Source organism: Salvelinus sp. IW2-2015, linkage group LG13 (genome assembly GCF_002910315.2).
Source record: "Salvelinus sp. IW2-2015 linkage group LG13, ASM291031v2, whole genome shotgun sequence".
NCBI classification, from domain to species: domain Eukaryota; kingdom Metazoa; phylum Chordata; class Actinopteri; order Salmoniformes; family Salmonidae; genus Salvelinus; species Salvelinus sp. IW2-2015.
The window spans coordinates 30165826-30171964 of NC_036853.1; positions in this window are offsets into that span (position 1 = coordinate 30165826).

The following is a 6139-nucleotide window of genomic DNA, read 5'->3' on the forward strand; positions in this document are numbered from 1 at the left end:
GAAGATTCTGAACAAAACACCGTAGACGAGCTCTATGTCTAATACAAAAACATATATTGTCTGCATAATAACCAGTATAATACCATGGTGTTACATGTTCAATTTCTGGGGAAAGTTTGTTCGATTTTAATACCTTATCAAGTATATGGTTAACACCTTTACACATTACACACCACCTTTTTTTCCCGCTGCAGAGCGATGATTAGCCCAAGGGCATAAAACGGTGATGATTATTAAACCGTGATGATTATGTMAATGACAATGAGATCCGGGGACAATTAAACAACACAACTTTCTATCAGARACTGTCACGTGACCCCACAACACTGCTCAAAGACTAAATTCACGGCAAGCTGAAGTCTCTTGTTGAAAGTGGAGACATTATGTAAAAATAATATGAGTTCATGAAAGTACACAATCCAGTCACGAGGTTTATCCATGCGAGGGTAATCCATGCGAGCGTTATCCACAAGCGTGGTCCAAAATTCACAATTAATTGGATAAGCTCTCAGGGAGACCTGTTATGGCTGCCATTGGCTCATTGACTGAAAATATTTCTGCTTTTGTAGATTTCTTTCGAAAACAATGTGTGGTGTCACTCCCTGCATATCTACACGATTATATGGACATGAGTAACACCCTTAAAACAATTAAAACAATTATGGGGAGATGCTTATGGCTTGCTTTGATGTTGAATCCCTGTATACAAACATTTCCACCAGCGAGGCCTAGAAACTATGGTACACTATTTTAGTTAACGACCCACTGGTACACTCCCTAGCACTAACTGTATTGTTGAACTTGCTGTGATTGTTCGAAGAATTTTTTAATGTTTGAAAATTACATCTTTATTCAAAAAAAGGGAACTGCTATGGGTAGTAAAATACACTATATACACAAAAAAGTATGTGGAGAACCCCTTCAATAAGTGGATACGGCTATTTCAGCCACACCCGTTGCGAACAGGTGTAGGAAAGCCATGACATCTCCATAGACAAACATTGGCAGTAGAATGGCCTTACTGAAGAGCTGAGTGACTTTCAACGTGGCACCGTCACAGGATGCCACCTTTCCAACAAGTCAGTTGTTCAAATTTCTGCCCTGCTAGAGCTGCCCCTGTCAACTGTAAGGGTTGTTATTGTGAAGTGGAAACATCTAGGAGCAACAACGGCTCAGCCGCCAAGTGGCAGGCTCAACAAGCTCACAGAACAGGACCACCGAGTGCTGAAGTGAGTSAAATTCATCTGTCCTCGGTTGCAACACTCGCTACCAAGTTCCAAACTGCCTCTGGAACCAACTTCAGCACAAGAACTGTTTGTTGGGAGCATCATGATATGGGTTTCAGTGGCCAAGCAGCCGCAACACAAGCCTAAGATCACCATGTCAGCTGGAGTGGTGTAAAGCTCGCCGCCAATGGACTCTGGGGCAATGGAAGCGCGTTCTCTGGAGTGAAGAATCACGCTTCACCATCTGGCAGTCCGACGGACGAATCTGGGTTGGCGGACGCCAGTCGAACCCTACCTGCCCCAATGCATAGTGCCAACTGTAAAGTTTGGTGGAGGAAGAATAATGGTCTGGGGCTGTTTTTCATGGTTCCGGGCCCTTAGTTCCAGTGAATATAAACATTAACGCTGCAGCATACAATGACATTCTAGATGATTCGGTGCTTCCAACTTTGTGGCAACAGTTAGGGGAAAGCCCTTGCCTGATTCAGCATGACAATGCCCCCATGCAAAAAGCGAAGTCCATACAGAAATGGTTTGTTTTGATCGGTGTGGAAGAACGACTGGCCTGGACAGAGCCCTGACCTCAACCCCATCGATCACCTTTAGGATGAATTGGAACGCCGACTGTGAGCCAGGTCTAATCACCCAACATCAGTGCCCAACCTCACCAATGCTCTTGTAGCTGAATGGAAGAAAGTCCCCGCAGCAATGTTCCAACATCTAGTGGAAATACTTCCCAGAAGAGTGGAGGTTCCTATAGCAGCAAAGGGGGGACGAACTCCATATTAATGCACATGATTTTGGAATGAGATGTTCGACGAACAGGTGTCCACATACTAATGTTGTGTAGCACCRAATTATGCCAATCTATATGTGGGGTTGTTTGAGAAGAATGTGATTTTCAGCCCTAAGGGACAGATTGAAATTGACTGTGTGGAAGTGGGTGGTCCAACTCAAGGTGTCATAAATACAAATGAGGCACAGTCGATGCCATGCAGGGCTATGGGCCAGAAGGTTCTCCGACCACCACAGACAAGCTGACTCTACATGCCTTTTTCATTACTTCACTATCAGAGCCAGTTGCAGATATTGATCAGCTAGGGGAATCAGATTTTCAACATTTTGGTGCCATATTWATAATTATATAACAACACAAATGCAACACATTTTCCACCAACAAGCCTCTCTACCAATCATGGCCGACCCTGGGCATAAGTGATATAAGGGGATGTTTAGGACCCCGGACGCTAGGGCCCCCCCCCCAATGTGCTTTAAAACCACAATATTTTCTCTATGCCTCAATGCAAAATGAAGAGAATTACAGGAAATTAAAACATWAAAAAAAAAAGATTCTCTCTGCCGTCAAGAACGGGTCCACCAAATCTCACTTAGTGCCCCCAAACAGCTATGGCCGGCCCTGGTGCCAATGCACCACACAACCAATAAACAAAACATATCGACTTTGGGCAAATAATATCATGGTTTGCGTTGTCAACACCACAAGAAATAGACTATGTCAATCTCAACAACCAGAAAACACATCCCACCCTACCTTAACCAGTATCGAAGGCATGGCAATCTCCAAATGTCATTAAACTTGTGTGGTGTTTTGTAACAGATGTCTCTTTCCATTCATCAAATTGCAGATTGCACAGTTTGGATTGATTGATATTATTTGTAAGATTTTTTTTCTTTCTTAAATACACAAATAATTGTAAAAGTGACTGGGATTGCACAGTAAAGTCATTGACTTATTTACCGTGTGGTCCCTACATTTGCTGCAGCATATGCTACAGCAATACAGTATAAGGACTAAATGCAGTATAAGGACTAATTTAAACATCTCAATCTGTTTTATGGGGGTCACCTCATTTTGCTATTGTAAATTCAATGCAGTTATTAGTCTTATATTTAGCTAATTAATGATCGGCAATGCATCAACTTCTACATTTTAGCCTGTTTCTTGCTCAATATGCACCATGCGCTCTGCTGGCCTCTCTCCGTAAAAAACACCCCTTAGCTCTTGGAGTCCCAGGAAAAGCTTGACTAGAAWAGCTTGCTGTAAGATATTMTTTTTAGCATTTCTTATRCTAGTAGTGTCACGTTCCTGACCTTATTTCCTTTGTTTAGTCTTTGTTWAGTTGGTCAGGACGTGAGCTGGGTGGGTATATTCTATGTTTTGTGTCTCATTGGTTTAGGTGTGTCTGATTGGCCTGATATGGTTCTCAATCAGAGGCAGGTGTTTTACGTTGTCTCTGATTGGGAACCATATTTAGGTAGGCTGTGTTCACTGTTTGTTTGTGGGTGATTGTTCCTGTTCATTGNGGCAGGTGTTTTACGTTGTCTCTGATTGGGAACCATATTTAGGTAGGCTGTGTTCACTGTTTGTTTGTGGGTGATTGTTCCTGTTCATTGCGTTCTTTTTTTTCACTAGGTTCACATGTTCAGGTCTGTAGCGTCGTTGGTTTCATTCTGTTTATTGTTTTGTTCGTGTTTATGAAGTGTTCCAATAAATATGGAAACGTACCACGCTGCGATTTGGTCCTCCYCTCTTCCATCCAACGRCGAAAGCCGTTACAAGTAGACAATTGGAAGAGGGACGCAAGCTCTAGTTTGCTGAATGTTAAATACAGCAGCCAAWAGATCTCATGGCCACAGGCAGGAGATGTTGAAAGAAGAGAGAACACGGGATGGCTGTAGGCTATAGCAGTCATTTGTTCCGACCCGTAACCATTCAATCTTCATGAAGAGAAAAGAAAGCCATCTCCATCTTATTCTAGTCCTACATTATTCAAGCATGTCATTACAATAATGAAGGACAACAAAACATTTCATTTAACTGTTGAAAGTGAGGAAGGAATGAAGAACAATAGAGAAAGAGGAGTTAGGCTAATACTGCACATTGCGCAACATTGGGGGAAATATTATGAAAGGTATGCATGCATCAGCCTACTTATTATAATACTGTAAAATAGGCCCTATTATATTTCAAAATTAAAATCGAATTTCTAGCCTTTAATTGTAACTTTGTAGGCTGGATGTCCTGCATCAGCATCATGTGTTATCTCCTGGGTTCATGGTTTAAAAGAGGCGTGTAATTCCAGTCCATATAATACAGTATAATACAATACAGTAATACAGTCCATATGAAAAAAGATGACCTTAATGGAGCTTGTTTCATTTATTTACCCAAGAGAGCATAGCTACATCAATGAGCTTTTATGTTTTTGTGTCATGCATAATGTGCAGTAACCTATCATATGTATTGGATAAGTGCACAGTCATTTGGCCTTTTTTGGCCTTTTTTGGACTTTGCACAATGTCTTTAATGTAGGGATCATAAAATGTATTTAATGTATGGCTCATCAGGCTTAGGTAGCATCAGAAATGGTCATACCATCAAAGCCCTACTCAAATCCAGACGTGCTTTAAATGCTTTAAATTACATTTCTGCTTTGGGCGGGACATACCGGGTTAACTGGGAGAAAAGTGATTATTCTCAGGATGTAACATTTGTAAATTCCAGGGAAAATATTCACCCCTAATCTGTATCTTATTCTTTRGACGTTTGAGGCTGCTGGTGAACATGCAGGCATAATGTGTAGGCATAATCAAAGTGACACTGGWCTAGCGCACTTGACAGTCTTWACGGTGTCTGTAGCTAGGTTTCCATCCAATTGGCGACAGATTTTAACGCGAATATTTTAACATCTGTATATAAACAATATGAGTATTTCAGGGTTCCTTTAGGAAAATTTGGCACTGGACAAAATGACCGGCAAGATTTTAATTTACTGGACATTTGGTGCAGCCAGTGCCATCAGTAAACGTGGGATATTGGCCAAATGTCCTTAAAAACAGCCTATAACAAATGACAAAAACACTATTCCTTGTGTTTGGACGTGTAGCATATGCAAAACTTTATAGCATGTGTAGCATCTTTTTTTAGTTTTTTTAGGCTACTACAATAATTGTCCACCTCATGGTTCAGCTGTTGGAGATTTGAGCACTAAATAGACCAATAGGCTTAGTTATCCCCTGTATGATATATGTGCCTATATAAAGGAAGAGAAGCCTAGGCCTATCCCCAGAGAGATAGAGGGAGAGATATAGACATTCCGGTGGCATACATTTCTATATGCCAGATGGCTACTGCATCTGCTACACAGATTTAGGGCTCTATTTTCGGCTGGAGTTAAGGCAGCACTGTTGCAGGTGTAAACATGATCCAAAGTGCTCATTTCTGGCAGCGCTGATAAGGATATTTAAGACTAACCAAAATCTGGTTTTAGCCGTAATGTAGTTGGTTATGGCATTGAATTTGACAGCGAAAACGCAGCCTATCCAACCGTAACGGACACTGCCAATATGCATATGGGACAAGAGTAGTCAAGCTTGTGGAAGGCTACCCAAAACGTTTGACCCAAGTTAAACAATTTAAAGGCAATGCTACCAAATTCTATTTTAGTGTATGTAAACTTCTGACCCACTGGGAATGTGATAAAAGAAATAAAAGCTGAACTCTACTATCTCTACTATTATTCTGACATTTCACATTCCTAAAATAAAGTGGTGATCCTAACTAACCTAAGACAGGGTCTTTTTACTAGGATTAAATGTCAGGAATTGTGAAAAACTGAGTTTAAATGTATTTGGCGAAGGTGTATGTAAACTTCCGACTTCAAATGTATTTTTTCCTAATCTCTCGGGTTAGGTGCATTCCTCCGGGGAACGGTGGAAAAGGGTGAACCGTAGGCCTACTGCTAAACAYCTGTCTTGTGATTGTCTCCACCCCCTCCACTAACAAAGACAACTACCCACAAATACCAAAAGGAAAAAAGGCTGCCTAAGTATGATTCCCAATCAGAGACAACGATAGACAGCTATCCCTGATTGAGAACCATACCCGGCCA